At 56.9% G+C, this 15,427-nt stretch overlaps 1 long non-coding RNA gene across 1 annotated transcript; it reads right to left on the bottom strand.

Annotated features, from left to right (window-relative positions):
• Positions 1 to 8,013: 8,013 nt before the first annotated feature.
• LOC122237209 lies at positions 8,014 to 11,963 on the bottom strand. The gene is made up of 3 exons (XR_006215484.1): positions 11,222 to 11,963; positions 10,933 to 11,140; positions 8,014 to 9,682 (listed from the first exon to the last, which is right to left on the bottom strand). It is a non-coding gene; the product is annotated as an uncharacterized LOC122237209 (long non-coding RNA).
• Positions 11,964 to 15,427: the final 3,464 nt, after the last annotated feature.

The following is a 15,427-nucleotide window of genomic DNA, read 5'->3' as shown; positions in this document are numbered from 1 at the left end:
GGGGACAGACATACCCTAGATGGACTTGCAGTGTGCCTCCATCAGGGTTTTGTCAGGAAGCATGTCCTGGAGGAGGTGGCACTTTTTCAGGACCTTGATGAACAGCAGGGGTTGGGAAGCTGGAGATATGGGGCAAGTATTCTCCGCTGGCTTACAGCCTGAGCAAAGGCCCAGAGGGGTGGTTTGAAAATAACAAACACTTCCAACACTCAATAATGAAACCATTGTGCTGGCCACATCCTCCTGAAGGGCCTCCTGAGAACCTCAGCCTCTGAGCCAAGCCTCAAAACCAGTGATGGCTCCAGGTGGAAGGCCACATCTGTGCTTGAGAGCCAACATTTGCCCCAGTCGTCCCCCACTCCTCCAAGAGAGTGGGTAGGGGTATGACCAATGAGGGCTCTCACATACTAAGTGTATATCACCTATTTCATTTTCATGAGAGTCTTCTGAAAGGAGCACTGTCTTTAGCCCATATTGCAGATTGGCATACCGAGGCTTACAGAAATGGCATGCTAAACATCACATATACAAGAAGTGGCAGAATTGGGACTTGAAACCAGGTATGTGGGTCCAAAGTCTGTGCTTTTAAAGCCCTCTGTCATCCCAGGCCCAGAAGAAGCCCGGAACTTTCAGTTGAACTCCTGGGGATGACTGTGATGTACCTGTAAATATTTAACAATTAGTTCACTGGAAGGGAAAAAAAAGCCTTTTTTTTTTTTTTTTTTTGCTTATTTCCAAGGAGAAAATATTCCCACCGACCGTGGCTACTATCAGGCTACCAATGTGACATCGTTGAACTGTTGGACAGAGATGAGCGCCTTTAGCTCCTGCAAGGGGTGCAAGAGTTGGTTCCAGCACCCACTGGATGCATATCCTGTCCCTGGCCCAGTGTGGCCCGGAGAGGCCTTCAGGAGTGAATAAGGGCTGAGAAACCTGCTCCTCCAGCCAGGGGCCCACCCAGAATCCCAGGAAATTGCGGTTAATCTTTAAGCCAGCCTTGCAAACAAGTGCAGCTATTTTGCCAGCCCGGGCTGGCTTCTGGTGCTGGCTCTGCTGCTGGCCTACTGTGGGACTTCGGGCAGCAACTTCCCTCTCTGGCCTCAGTTTACCGACCATAAGAGCTACCATTAGCTGAGGACAAGGTCAGCCACCCTCACACTTGTCCCTTCTAACCTTCTCAGGAGTCCTCTGTGACCATGTTCACTTCTGTTTTACAGGTGAGGGGACTGGGCTGGGGAAGCAGGTGGGCAACTAGTCTAGATTTGAACCCAAATCAGTCTGGCTCTAGGCCTTGCTCATTCCTGATCTCTTGGAGGCTCTATTGTACTCTGAGGCCTTTGCCTCCTATATTCTAGGCTTTCCCTCCCAGCTCCTCTTAGGAGAAGCCTAGGCCTGGTGCTATTTGACCTGGCTGGGCCTTAGTTTCCCATCTGTGAAATGGGAGAACTTTCAGAGGAGAGAGGAAGCAGGTGGTGGTATTTAAAACTGGATTCAGGCCCACCCTTCCCTAGGCCATGATTCCAGGAGGGCAAGCCAAGAGCCAAGGGTGGGGTGCCCGCCCCTGATAGGGCAGTTCTGGAGCCTGGGCCAGGAGGCGGTGGGGGTAAAGTGGTTGGCACAGTGGTTGGGGGAGCCTCTGTGGCCTGAAGCAGCATTTCCTTATTGTCTCCTTTTTCTGCTAAGCTCCTTGCCCCCTGCATCAAGATATAATTTGCCTCTTTATTTACTTGGAAGTGTGATTGCCACTAAATACCAGCTTCAGCCCCCTCATAAGCAGGAAGATCCAGAACTCAGTGACTTCTGATGAGCTGCCTTAGTTACTGTTTTGTTTTGTTTTTCAATGCACATTAAAATGAACACACATCTATTAAAATAAATGTTGCTCTTCCCCACACTGTGCCTCCAGCCCCAGTCCCTACTTTGGGAAACACAGGTCAAGGCCAGGGTCCAAGGCTTGGTTCTTGTCAGGTGACTTCTTTCTCTGTGACTCAGTTTCTTCATCTGTAAAATGGGGATAATCATCAGCCCGCCCAGCCTAGGTGTTGTTAGGAATAGATCCTAAAGTCGACCTGGCCATTAGCATGGTGCCTGGCCAGGAGTGAGGGCTCCATCAGTGCTAACATGATTATTATCCTTACCCGTAATTGCGAAAGAGGTGGATTTGGGGTAAATAGGGTGGGTCGACTGGGGGCAGTTGGGGAGGGCATTCTGGGGTCTCACAGGGCGGGGCGCTCTCACCCGGCGGGGTGGGGGCAGGGTTTCTGTGCCTCCGCCCCCCTGCCCTGCCCCTCCCGGACCCCTGGCTCCAGTGGGTGGGGGACCCGCGTGTGGGTCTCTCCTAGGTCACCGGCGGGGAATCGGTCCCCGCACGCTTCCTCGTTCCTCCTCCTCCCGGCGGCCTGCCGGGCCCCTCCTCCCTGCTCGCGCGCTCCCTCCCTCCTCTTCCCCTCCCCGGGCCGCCGCCTCCTCCTCTCCTCCTCCCTTTCTCTCTCGATCTGTCTCTCCCGGCCCGGAATCCATTCCGGCCTGGGAGCCGGAGCGGCCAAGGCCGCCGTCTGCCCGACCCCCTGGCCGTCCGGCGGTCCGCCCTCCCGTGCGTCTGTCTGCCGGTGCGCCCGCCTGCCGACCGGCCCAGGTGAGCGCCCCCCGCCCGTCCGCGGGCCCCCAGTCCCGGCCGGCATGGGGGAACCCCCGCGCGGGACCACCGTGGCGTTGGGTCGCGGAGCCGCGGGGGCTCCTGTCCACCCCTCCAGCCTCTGCCCCCGGGTCCGAGCCGCGATCCCGGAGCGCTGGGCGGGCGCGCGGGGACCTGCCCGGCGCGGCCTTTTGTTGTGATGCCGCGGGGGAGGGGGCTGGGCGGGGGGCTCAGGGGTCCTGTCCGCGCGGGGACCACCGCCGACTCACCCTTCCCCTACGAGCCCCCTGAGAGCGGGAGCCGGGCCGAGCCCCCCAGCCGGGTCTAGGCCAAATCTGAAATCTGAGCCTGTCGGCGCCGCCTCTGGCCGCGGCTGCGGGGCCTGGCGCCCCCGGCCGGGGATGGGAGGTGGAGAGGGGGCGGGCAGGGTGGGCCTGGGGGCGCCAAGCCAGGGGCGCCGGCCCGGGCACCAGGACTTCCCTATACTCCTGGGGCTTTGGGTAGGGCCTGGTGCCGCCGGCCTGGAAGGGACTGGGCCACGCTGTTGGTCCCTGCTACCCCCAGCCCCCCAGCCTCGCCCCTGGCAGACCCAGCCGCCTGCCTGCTCAGAAGTTGGCAAAAGTTTTGGGTTTTCTCCACCAGGCCCGGTCCATCTGCCTGCCTGGGCTTCGGTTAGGGGCGGGTTTGAGTCCCAAAAGGGGCCACCACTTGCCCTGCTCTGTGTGGTCAAACAACTGCTTACCTTCTCTGATCTGGGGGTCCTGATCAGTGGCAGGTGGGTCTGGCTGGGACTACTGGGCTGCTGGAGGGTTGGGGGTGGACAGAAGAAGCTCACCTGTGGGGTATCAGTTCCGCCTCTGGGGCCTTTAGGCTGATGGCACAGTGGGCAGAGCAAGTGCGTGACCTCAGATGAGGCTTCCTGAGCTTCAGGACCTCTACAACTGGGGCAGTGGTCCCTGGGTCACCTGGGGTGAGTCCAGGCCCAGCCACAGTGCTGTTGAGATCGGGCTTGGTTTCGAGAATAGGCCAGGCTGGTCCTGTCACTGACCCTTTTCTCAGCCTCCTGGCTGGGCAGACGAGACACCAAGGCTTCTTGGCTCACTGGGTGACCCGGGCCAAGGGACTGCCCCTCTGAGTCCCCGCATGGAAGGGGGGCAGCGTGTACGTACTTCACCATGCAGGAGCTTGGTGTGTAGTTGGTGCTCCCTAAATGAGCGCTTCGCTGGATGAGTCGCCTAAAATGGGTGGGGGCCGAGGGCGCCGGCCCTAGTGGGGCTCGTCTCCAGAAGAGGATGGATTGGTGTCCGAAAAGCCACTTCATAACCCCTGGAGAAAGAAACAGGTCCCGTACAGTCCTGCCATCTGGCAGCTGTGTGACCCTAAGCAACTCACTGCCTCCTCAGGCCTCAGTTTTGTTGAGTATAAAATCGGCCCAATGGAGAAACTGAGGCTTGGAGAGGGGAAGTGAGTTGGCCAAGCCCACACATCTTGAAGCTGGGTCTACACTTCAGAGACCCCAGCCTGGCCGCCCTTGCACCCCTCCGTTGTTGGGGGAGCAGGGGTTTGCCAGTACGGGACCAGGCACACAACAGTGTCGGAAAAGACTATACTGATGAGTGACTGTGTGGAAGCCACGAGGTCCTTTTGGTGATGTGGTCTTTCCACCCAGGGAAGTGACTTACAGTGTGTCACCTCTCTCAGCTGACTGCCTGCCTAGGCCCTCCTGTGTGGCCCCTGGGCTTTTCCTCCTGAAGGTGTCCCTGCCAGGACTGTCCTCTCCTTCCATGAACTGCTTATCTGTTCTTGCTCTTGAAGGTTTAGCTTCAGGCCCGCCTCTCCCAGGAAGGCTCCCTGGCTCTGTCCTCCACTGCCCACCTCTTCCTGGAGCATGAACTCTCCCTAGCTCACGCACAGTGCCTTCTTTTGCTTCTTCCCTGATTGTGACCTGGGAGGGGTGGGGGGATGTCTGTCTCCGCCAAGCTCCAGGAGCCAGGGAGGGGATGGCTCAGTGACCTGCTGACAACCCCCCCCCCCCCAGCCCCCTGGTCCTCAACTGACCTCATTTTCTCAAACCTGCCTCGATGCAAACATCCATGACCCTGTATGAGCATCTGCTAATAACCAGGAGTTTCAAACTCAGGCTGAGCGGTGTGGTGATGGGGTTAGTAGTGAGAGTTGTAGGAGGCACGAGGAGGCGTCCAGGAGGTGGTGCTGAGGGAGAGCAACAGTTTGCTCCAAGTTAAGGAGAGATAGCGCCCTTCCTCCCCTTCTGTTCAGACACTTCCCAGGGCCCCTGGGGTTGTGGAGAGTAGTCAACTGGGATAAATCCTTGCTGCAGAATTGCAAACAGGGTCCCTGGTCTCCCAGATATTTGAGTCTAGAGGGTGAGCCAAGTATCAAACAAGTTGCCAAATAAATTAATATATAATCACAGATGTGATAAGGGCCCAGAGAGAGAGGCGTGGGGAGCAGAGGAATCTTGAAGGAAACATGTAGGAGTTGGCCAGGCATGGAGCTAGGAGAAGGGCTTGCCAGGCAGAGGGAACTGCATGTGCAAAGGCCCTGAGGTGGGGGAGTGTGTGTTGTTATGGAGAAACAGTGGGAAAACCTCTGAGTCTGGAGCACAGAGAGTTAAGGAGAGTGGGTGAGAGGTGAAATGGGGGTGGGTGTTATCAGCAGGGCTGGACCATATGGGGCTGTGTAGGCTTTGGGGAGGAGTTTGACCTTCATCTTCACACAAGGGGCTAATTTGTGTCCCCTGTGTGAACAGACCCATGTTGGAGGCCAGGGGTACAGAGCTGGCCAAGGCATCTGGTAGAAATAGATCTGTGGGGCTGGACTCCCAAGTATTCTGTGAGGGCCTAGATCAGGAGTCAGGAGGAGGAGGCATTTGAGGCTGGGCTTTGAGAGTGGAGTAGGAGTTCACTGGTAGGAAGACAAGAGAGGGTGGCTGGAGGCTGGGAGTGGGGCAGGGAGCAGGCAGGGGTCAGCTGGAGACCAAAGGTATGATAAGGGCTCAGGAGTCAGGTCTGCGTTCATGTTCTGTCTCCACTTGTTGTGCATCTTTGGGTCATTTACTGTATCTTTCCGAGAGTTATGCTTTCTTTGTCTCGAAAATGGGGACAATAAATATCTCCCTATCCGGTGACAATTAAAGGAGGGCTATATGGCCCCAGTGCCTGGTGCCAGTAGGTACTTAGGAAAGGGGACCTGCCTTGAGTGACGTTACACTGGGTGGGTCGGTGGGCCCAGTGGGTCTGGCCATACCAGCTGTGTCATGAAGGCCTTAAGTGGATGAGCTCACAGAGTCTGAAGGGGCTGGTCTGGGCAGGCATGGCCTAGGAAGGGATATTCACAGACAAGGCCACCCATGTGCTGGGTGATTTGAGTCCTGCTCTGCCCTTGCTGTGTGAGGAGGCTGAACTGGGGAGAGCATTTATTGGGTCTAGCTCGGCCCCACTTTGAGAAAGCCTGCCTTACCTGAGATTGGTCCATTTTCCAGATGTAAATACCAAGACCCAGAGGGGAGAAGCCACTTCCTGCCCAGGTCGTGTGGCCCCCACACCTCTATCTCCCTTGGGTCTCTACAGCCCTTTACTTCCCCTCCACTACCGCCTTATCTCCACGGTAAACCACTCTGGTTTCCACTCAAGCCACTTGGTGGGGGGGGGGGGAGGGGTACTTCCTTTGGGACACCTCAGTTTCCTCATCGGTGAAGTGGCATAATATGAGTCATGGCTCCTAGGATGTCCCACAAGGACCAAAATAAAGCATTCAGCACACATTAACTAGATAAATAGAGATGGGGAAGAACCAGATGCTACTCAATTCCTTCCTCGTCTGGCAGCTAACAGCCCCTCCTTGCGAATCAGTTTCTGAAGCTGTGAAATGGGCATGGGGCTTACACTTAGTAAGGCCAAAGGGAGATTGGGATGAGATTGTACCTGCCTTTACCTGGCCATTGGCTCTGCATCACAGTTCTGGAAAGGTAGGCCCAGTACGTGCTTCCTTGTGTTCAAGGCCCCGTTCCCACTGTGTGTCCAAAGGGAAGGCACTTAGCCTCTCTGAGCATCAGCCTCACACACCTCCCTTGTGAAAATGAAATCCACTAATTTCTCCCAGTGACTTGAATCTACTGGATGTTCAGTGACTGTTACGTCTTTCTCCCTTGCCCTCCCTTGTGGGGGCTCAGATATTACCCACCCCTAGGATGGCCCAGGCCTGCACTGCTGTGCTGAGAAGCATTCTGAGGCCAAGTCTTGGCTTCATGGGAATGAGTGCTGGGGGAGATTAGTAATGTCTGCCATTGGCAGAGGAGTAGAGCATGTTGTACGTGTGCCATGAGTTTGTCATTCCTGATCTATTCTGACCTTCTCTTTTCACAGATGGGGGAATTGAGGCCAGAAAGACCCAGGACATATTATCCAAGCTGGGAGAAAAATGCACATCTCTTGTCTTTTGATCCAGGGCTCTCCCGACTCAGCCAGCCTGCCCCTTCCCACAGGACAGCCTGGGTGGGGAGGAGTCCAGGGACAGATGACTGGGGAGGATCCCAGAGCTGGAAGCAAAACCCCCCATTTCTCCCCCTCCTTGCTATAGGACTTTGAACAAGTGACTCCTCTCTAACCTGGGCCTCAGTTCCTCTCCTCCCCATAGACTAACCAGAGGAGTTCCAGAATAAAATGAGAAGCTAAAGGAGAGGAGAAGCAGATGATCTTGGCCAAGTTCCCTCCTGCCCCGGTCCTCAGTTTCCTCCTCTGTGCAGTGAGAACTTTTCCCTCGCTGAGGCTCTGTGATGGGGATCCTGGCCAGGGAGTTCTCCAGGGCAGGCATGACTGAGTCTTCTTAGCGTGCATGTAGGCTGTTTGAGACTGCGGGAATGAGTCCTGCGAGTCCTCAGACCCACTGGGCTGCGAGGCCAACAGAGATGGACTCCTGGTGCTAGGAGTGGAAGTCAAGTTCGGATGGTGTCAGAAAACTAGGCCTCGGCAGACCTGATTGCCTTCTCCTGGCCTGCCTGGATTTGCTGCCCCGTCTTTCAGTGTATCTGATATGGATGTCCTCATGTTGTGCCCTCTCCAGCCAGGTCATAGCAAGGTGGCCCGTTCTATCCTTTGCCCCAGCCTGGCGTGGACAGAACTTTTGTTCCTGTTACACAGAAAAGCAAACAGGCTCAGAGGGGCCAAGGGCTGAGGCCACGGTCGCCCAGCACGGTAAAGCGTGAGCCCAGGCTTCTGGCGGCTGGGTGACTTGTAACATCTGATTCCCACGGAGTGTGCACCCAGCTTTCCTGAAATCTCTCCCAAGGTTTAGGGTTGGTATGTTGCTGGGGGCAGGCGATCCTGACTTTCGGGGCTTCTGGTTCTGGCTGATGGATCTCTACTCAGATCTGGAGTATCGGATCTTGCAGGGAGCCCCCAGCTGCCCGGATTGGCATCTCATGGGTGCTCAATGGATGCTCATGGCATAGAGGGAGTAGAAGTAGCAAGGCTCGTGGAGCCACTTGGTTCTGGGTTCGAATCTTGATTCTGCCGTTTGCTGTGTGGGATTGTGGGACAACAATCGCTTGGAGCCCTAGTTTCCCTGTCTTCGAAACGGGATGACAGGGCCGGTGCCAGCTCTGATAAGGGGGTGTGAGGATCAGATGAGCTAATGTGTGTCTGCTCTGGCACAGAGCCTGCATACAGTAAGTGCTTAATATTTCTGTGATTAGGAAGGTAATCCTCTGACGAGGTGGGAATTCGGGACGGGAATTGTAGGCCAATTGATCAGGGAATCCCTGGGGCTGAGTCTGGGCACCTGAATCTGTGACAGGCTTGTCCTACGGGACGTGGCTGAGGGGATGGTTAACCAGAAACAGACAAGTTTTGTGACTGGGTAGACTGGAAACCACCAGCGCCATGTAGCCTCCCTGAGCCCGGCTCCTGCCTCAGCTGACCTGTGACTTGCCCATCTGTGACGTGTCAAGGCCTCCCAGTGTCCTAATCCCTGGCATTGAAGGCCTCCTCACTGAATGGGTCTCTCTCTGTGAAGGTGACCACTGATGGAGCCGTGGGTGCTTTGCCCCTTTGTCTGCTTGGCCTAAGAGGCAGGAGCTGTTATTGCCCCAGTGGTTTCTGTGGGGAAGGAGCTGTGGCTCAGAGAGAGGCCAGGTGGGCCCGGGCTCCACAGCAAGGGCTCCTGGAGGTGAGCTCTTCCCAGCCCCACCCCGGTCACTCCTACATTTTCCTTTCACTCGGGTGACCCCTTAGTCTTTCTGAACCGTTGGCTGTCTTCCTGTGTGCCCAAGCTGTCCAGCCTCCGTGCCTTGCCTCTGTGGGCCCGCTGCCCAGTGGTCTGCCGTCTCGAAACTTGCCGAGGCGGCTAAGATGCCTCTGCCTCCAGAAAGTTCTTAGTGACCACCCTCTGTCCCCCCACCCGACTCCGTTCTTGCCTCCTCTGCACCCCGCTGCCACTCTCTGCCCTCCCTCATGGCTCTGACACATTCTGCCTTAGACAGCAAGTCATAGGATTCTTTTTTGCCTCTCAGGCAGTAAGGCGATAATCATCACCCCAAGGGTGCCGCACTTTACAGTTTACAAAGCACTTTCCACAGTCACCTTTGAGTACCCCCCAGCACGGCTAGGCAGATGGGGAAACTGAGGCCTCAAGCTCAGGCTCACCCCAGCTGCTCTCTCCGCTTGAGCTGACGGGACTGAACCCCGCCCCCACTGCCAAGAACCCCCAATCTCCTGAGGCCAGAACCCCTCTCTCAGAGCCCCAAGAAAGGAATTGGAGGTTCAGAGAGGTGAAGTGACTTGTCTACGGTCACGTGGCCTGGAAGGCTGGCAGAGCTGAGAAGGGGCGGATTGTGCCCACGTTCCCACAGCTTCTGAGTGGAGAACCAGATGTAACCGTGATCCTGAGGGAAAAGTGACCAGCCCCTGGGGTTCCTTCAAAAGTCATCGGCTCCCTCAGCACATGCTTGAGCCCGTGTTCGGTTGCGAGTGCTTGTCCTCGTCCTCATACCTAGTCCTCACGATGTCTTGCAAGGCAGCAGTTCTGGCCCTGTTTCACCAGAGAGGAAACCGAGTCTCAGACAAGCAGTGACTTGCCCAAGGTCACGCAGTACATGGATTTGGACTCAGGGCCCCATGAACACCGTGGGTCTACCCTGCCTCATCCAGGCTGGGCCCTTCTTTGCCTCCTGTCTGACCCCTGACCCTCCCTCAGCCCCTGCTAGGCATTCCTCTCAGGACAGAGAGGCCAGGAGACTTCTCTGGGGAGCCGCCTGCCTCCAACCCCAGGGCTTCTGCACCTCCAACTGCTGTCACCCACAAGCTCTGTGACTTTGGTGAGTCAGTTCACCTCTCTGTGCTTCGGCTTCCCTACCTGAAAAAATGGGCCTAATGACAGTATTCGCATTACGGGCTTGTTCTAAGGATCAAGTGAGGTGCCTGATGCCCTCAGCAAAGCCGGCACATAGCACACCCTCAGTAAATGTTAGCCGCTATTTGGTTATAATTCGGATCAACTTGAAGAGGAAAGGATTGACAATCCCATTCTCCAGATAGGAAGACCGAGATCGGAGGAGGGAAGTAGCATCCACCAGGCGACAGGGGGATGTCACAGCTAGAAAGCTCCTGGGGCACATCCCACTTTCCAGACGGGGCAACTGTTTCCTTCTGGGATTCAGTTTTCTCATCTGTGCGGTGGGTTTGTGCGTGTTGTGGGGAGATAGTTCTATCGCATCAAAGTACTGTGGTTCATCCATCAGTAGCCACCCTAGGGAGAGGGGAGAGGGTCTCCTCTTCTATCTGGGCTGGTGGGGCTGTGCCCTGTGCATTTTGTCCCTGAGTTTTGCCAAGTTCTCAAGCTTCGGCCCATCTAGGAGGCTGAACCGGGCCCAGCCCGACCTTCTGGGTGCCCCGTGGCTGCTGACACCCAGGTCCCTCCACATCACCTGTTCCATCTGCCTCCTGTGCTGCGTGCCCTGGGCAAATGGCTTCTCTTATTGAGCCCCAATTTCCTTATCTGTGAGATGGGGGCAGGGGTCTTTTCTTCGTTGGGCAGTTGGGAGGACTGGATAAGCTCATTTCCCCCCAAATGCCCGCCTGCGCCAGGCTTATAGGAAGTACCCAGCTAGTGGTTATGGTTATAAGGATGGGCAGGTTTCTGACTGGCAGGAAGGAGGAACAGCATTCCAGGCAGAGGACCCATGTGAGCAAAGTCTCAGAGGTAGGACACTTTAGGGAGCACCCGGTAGTTAGGTGGGGGTAAGTGGGAGAGGACTACCAACTTCCAGGCTTTGGACTGACCTGAGGCAGGTAGGCAGGGTATCAGCAGTGACTGCGGTGATGTTGACCTTCCTGCCCTCCAAACCGTAGCGTGGCTTTTGGAGGCTTGGGAGCAGCCACCTGTGATCCCCACCCCCATCCCTGCCAGGTGTTCCCGAAGGCCCTGGAACCAGATGAGCCACAGTTCTATTTGGGGACAATTCTGCTGTTCCCGTTTCTCTCCTGTGCCCTAGTTTTAGAAACGACGTGGGTTTGGTTACCAGTTGGCCATTTGCAGAAAGCACCCCCCCCCCCCCCGCTCCGCCCATACCTTAGATCTGTGGGCAGCGTGGGCAAAACAGGACTCATTATTGCCTTTGGGGGTTGTTCCTGGCCTCTGTCCCTGGATTCTCTGGGCAGGGAGTTAGCAGCTGGACTCTTGATCACCTGCTGCTGGTGTCAGGGCTTGTGCTGGGTGCTGGAAACCCCAAGGGATGTGCTCTGGGAGCAGCCGATGCTCTGGTGGAGCTGGACACAGACATTGATCATTGTCCTACCACAGGGTAGGCACATATGAACTGTGGCAGCCCGTTACAAGGCCAGAAGGGCTTCCTAGAGGAGGTGATACCTGGTCTGAGTCTTAAAGGGTGAGCAGGAGCTCAGGAGGGAAAAAAGAATGGTGAGGGCATGCCAGAGGGAGGGCATGGGCGAAGCTCTGGTGGTGGGAACTCGCCTGGCGTGTGCAGGCATAGGTCATGTACAAGGCAGTTGGAAGGTTGACCAGGCAAGCCCTCAAACCCTTGCCAGGCTTTGCTGAGGTCTCCCGCTGAACGTGTGAAGGGAAGACAAAGAGAAGGGTCAGACTGGGCTCCAGTGCTCCATTACTGTTGCCGAGTGAAGGTAGCTCATGGGGGCTGGGGTTTCAGATAGGGATCGAGAACCCCTATCTGGGGCAGAAGGTGGGAGCCGGTTGGGGCCTTGGAGGGAGCAGGCCAGGAAGGACTTCCTGGAGGAAGTAGTACTGACAGCTTGAACCAGGGCCTGAAGGTGTGATGTGAGCAGCTCCTCTTGTCGGAGCCCTGAGGAGTGCTATTGACGGGAGAGGCGGCTGGTGGCCGTCAGTGGAGAGCCCGAGGGCCTGCTCGGCTGGTGGCCGTCAGTGGAGAGCCCGAGGGCCTGCTCGGGGGTCTACATGCTGTCCTCAGGCATGAGGAGAGACTCCTGGGCAGGACTGACTTGTCAGGCACTGTGGGCGTTCTGTTGGCATCGTGGCTTTGGTGAAGTGGCCCTGGAGAGAAGGTGGGTGCTAGCCAGACAAACGGGATTGATGGGGGAGCAGTGAGGAGGGGGTGGGGGCCTCTGTCCCCTCTCCGCCTCCTCATACATCCTTTCCCTGCAGAAGCCTGCCTGGCAGGAAGTGGTGGAGACGTGTTGGGGCCTGGCTGGCCAATTCCCAAGGTGCCTGGGGCATGGACTGGGTGTGGGGCAAGAGCTCTGGGTTCAGGGCCCGACCTCCTTCCCTTGCTGGGTGAACCTTGCCAGGGTAAGGGTCTCCCCACTTGGGTGCAGGGCTAGGCATGGGTGCCCATTTGTACCTCCAGAAAGGCCCCTCCACCCTCTTGAACCCAGAGGGTCTGTGCTCCAGGCAAGGTGAGTTGAGAACCATGACTAAAGATTCTGGTGCCAGATGGGTGTGGGTTTGAAACCCAGCTTCGTTCTCTGCTGCCTGGGAGATCTTGGCCAAGTATCTTTGCCCTTCGGAGCCTCAGTTTCCTCATCTGCAAACATGGAGGTCACCCTAGAGCCTCCCTCCTAGGGCTTAATGAGGTTTCAGGGACCCCAGCCCCTGGGGTCTGGCTTTGGAGCCATTGGCCCAGCTGACCAGGGGTGGTGGGACCTGCTGGGTGGCTGAGGGGTGGCTTCTGGTCTGCCCCAGGCTCAGCACAGGCACTGAGGACAAAGCCCCTTTGTGGTAGGACAGATGGAGCCTGGGAGCCCCCCTCTTCGGACCGGAGGGCCGCCGCCTGCCCCTCCTCCTCACTCAGTTCCCCGGAGGGAAGGAGCTTCCTCAGACAGAGAAGATGGGAAATGAAAGTCGGGTTGTGCAGGAGGAGAGGCTGGGCTGGCTGCAGCTGCTCAGGCCAGAGCCTGGCTGGTGAGCTTGGGCGGGTCTGCGCCTGCTCTGGGCCATCTTCTCAGGGCCCTGGGCATCCCTGGCAAGTCCCAGGCCCACTGTGTGGGCCCGGTTCACTTATCCGTTCGTCGTCGTCTGTCCGCCCATCCATCCATCCGTCCATCCTTCCATCCACCCATCCATCTATTCAGTAATTACCAGGCATCTACTCCATGCTAGGCCCTAGGCTTTTGGCCAGTGGCCGGACGGTGCCCAAGCATCCCAGCTGTTAACTCTTGAATGTTATACCCACTGCAGCATATTCAGCCATGAGTGAGACAGAAGTGGCCCCTGTCCTCATTAGATGTGTACTCTCACTATGTCATCAGAGCTGCAGTCCACGCTAGGAAGGAGAAGTTGAAGGTCCTCACTCCAGCTGGGGGAGGTCAGAGAGGCCTTCTGCGAGGAGGTACAGCTTTGGAAACAAGACTCAAAGACAGAGCAGAGTTGTCTGGGTGTGTTGCCATTTGAACAGGTGGTTAGGAAAGGCCCCCTGAGCAGGTGATGTGTGAGTAAAGCGCCCGAAGGAAGTGAAGGAGCGAGGGGTGTAGCTGTCCAGGGGTGGTGTGCTCTGGGTAGAGGGGGCAGCAGGTGCAAAGCCCAGGGCAGGCGCCTACTGGGTTCTTGGGGTGCGGGGGAGCAGCACACCGAGTGAGAAGGGCAGAATAAATGCAAAGGGGTAGGACTGCTAGAGTGCTCTCTAGGGTTTTGGACTCCTTTGTCGGTTAGGGGCTGTGAAGGCTGTTAAGTAGGAGTGATGGTTCAGACTGACATTTCCGAAAGGCTCTCTGCCCCCAGGTGGCCAGCTTGGAGGAGGAAGCCGGGCCTGAACTAGGGGGTGGCCGTGTGTTTGGATTCAGGATGTGTTTGGAGGTGGGACTGACAGGGCTTGGAACTGAGTTACATGGGGGCGGGAGGAATCATCTTTCCTCTCTTGGGCTGCTGGTGATGAGGGGCCGAGTCCCCACCACAGAGCACTGTGGCTTCTGGTTTATGTTTGTTCCCTCTCCCCAGCCCATCTGGAGGCACGGGGTCCCAGTGGCTTCTTCACCTTGTCCTAAGGACTGGACTAAGCCCTCCAGTTGCCGTGGCTCTGAACAACTGTACGCCTTAGGTGAAACTGGCAGGACCCTACCCGTTTTACAGATGAGAAAACTGAGGCCAAGAGTGGGACCTCCATAGCCTGGGGTACACAGCAGGGCAGGGTTGGAGTTTGGTCTCTCGGGACTCAGGGGATCTGTGGGTTTGGGGTCTATGGACCTTGCCTCCCCCCACCACTTCCAGCTAAAAATTTCTGGGTGTACCTGAGGTTTTGTTTTTTTTTTTTCTGCCCTGAACTGTCTTGGAGATATGGAGGCTGCTCAGTGTGACCTCAGGGTCAGGGGTGGGGTCAGGAGCCTAGACTGTCACTTGCCATGTGAGCCGGACCTCAGTTTCCTCTGTTGGGGGCTGGCCCTCACAGCAGCTTTGGGAGGACCAGATAAAACAGTGCATGTCAAGTGCCAAGCCTGATGCCTGGCATACAATACACATTCAGTAATCAGCAGGTATTTTTATTATTGTTTCTGTGGGGAGTAAGGACATGTGTGTAAGTCTGGCCTCTGGCTACGTCCACCCACAGAGCGGGGCTTTGGGGGCAGGGCGGGAGTTGCCAAGTGATGTCTTCTAGATAACTCAGCACCAGGGGATTGAAAGTCCCCGGGATCCATGCCCAACACCACTTGCCACACCGGGAAACCGGCCATGAAACAACTTGGGACAGAGCAGGGTTTTACACCAGGTGGCCTGCCGCCTTGCCCTGCTCCCGCGCCGCCCACTTCCAGGCCTTCTCCTTCCCTCTAGGGCTTCTAGGCTGTGGACAGGTGTAGACAAATCCTAGCGGGAAGGGATCCTGCACTCTACAGGGCAGGTCAGGGCCTGGGGTCTAGAAAGGGGTCCCCTTTCCACCCAAGAAGAAACCCCAGAGCTACAGGGGCTGGAATAGTTCTGTCTCTCTGGGGCTGGGATTAGTGGGCTCTGTGGTCCGTTTAGGCTTTGCCCTCACCGGGCTGCAGGTCCCGTCCCCAGCAGCACACCCGCCTCTCTCTGCTGGTGCCGGTACAAGCCTGCGGCGCCTTGCCCCTCCCTGGCCACACTGGCAGAGCCGGTTTGAGGCCTGCCCGCCCCGAGCGTGTTTGCACCACGAACATGGGACCAGACATGTTGTGGCTGCTTTGGCCTGTGGATGGCCCCTGGCTCACTCTTCCCTCACTCCTTGCTCACTCAGCAAACATCCTCTGCTACCTGTTCTGTGCCTGGGCCCGTGCCGGGTGCGGCTTGGGGCCTGGAGTTGTCTCAGACTTGCACACGGCCCTGTGTAAGTCA

This window comes from Panthera tigris, chromosome A3 (genome assembly GCF_018350195.1).
Source record: "Panthera tigris isolate Pti1 chromosome A3, P.tigris_Pti1_mat1.1, whole genome shotgun sequence".
NCBI lineage: Eukaryota > Metazoa > Chordata > Mammalia > Carnivora > Felidae > Panthera > Panthera tigris.
Note: the sequence above shows the minus strand (reverse complement) of the source record. Positions and strands in the feature narration are given on the sequence as shown.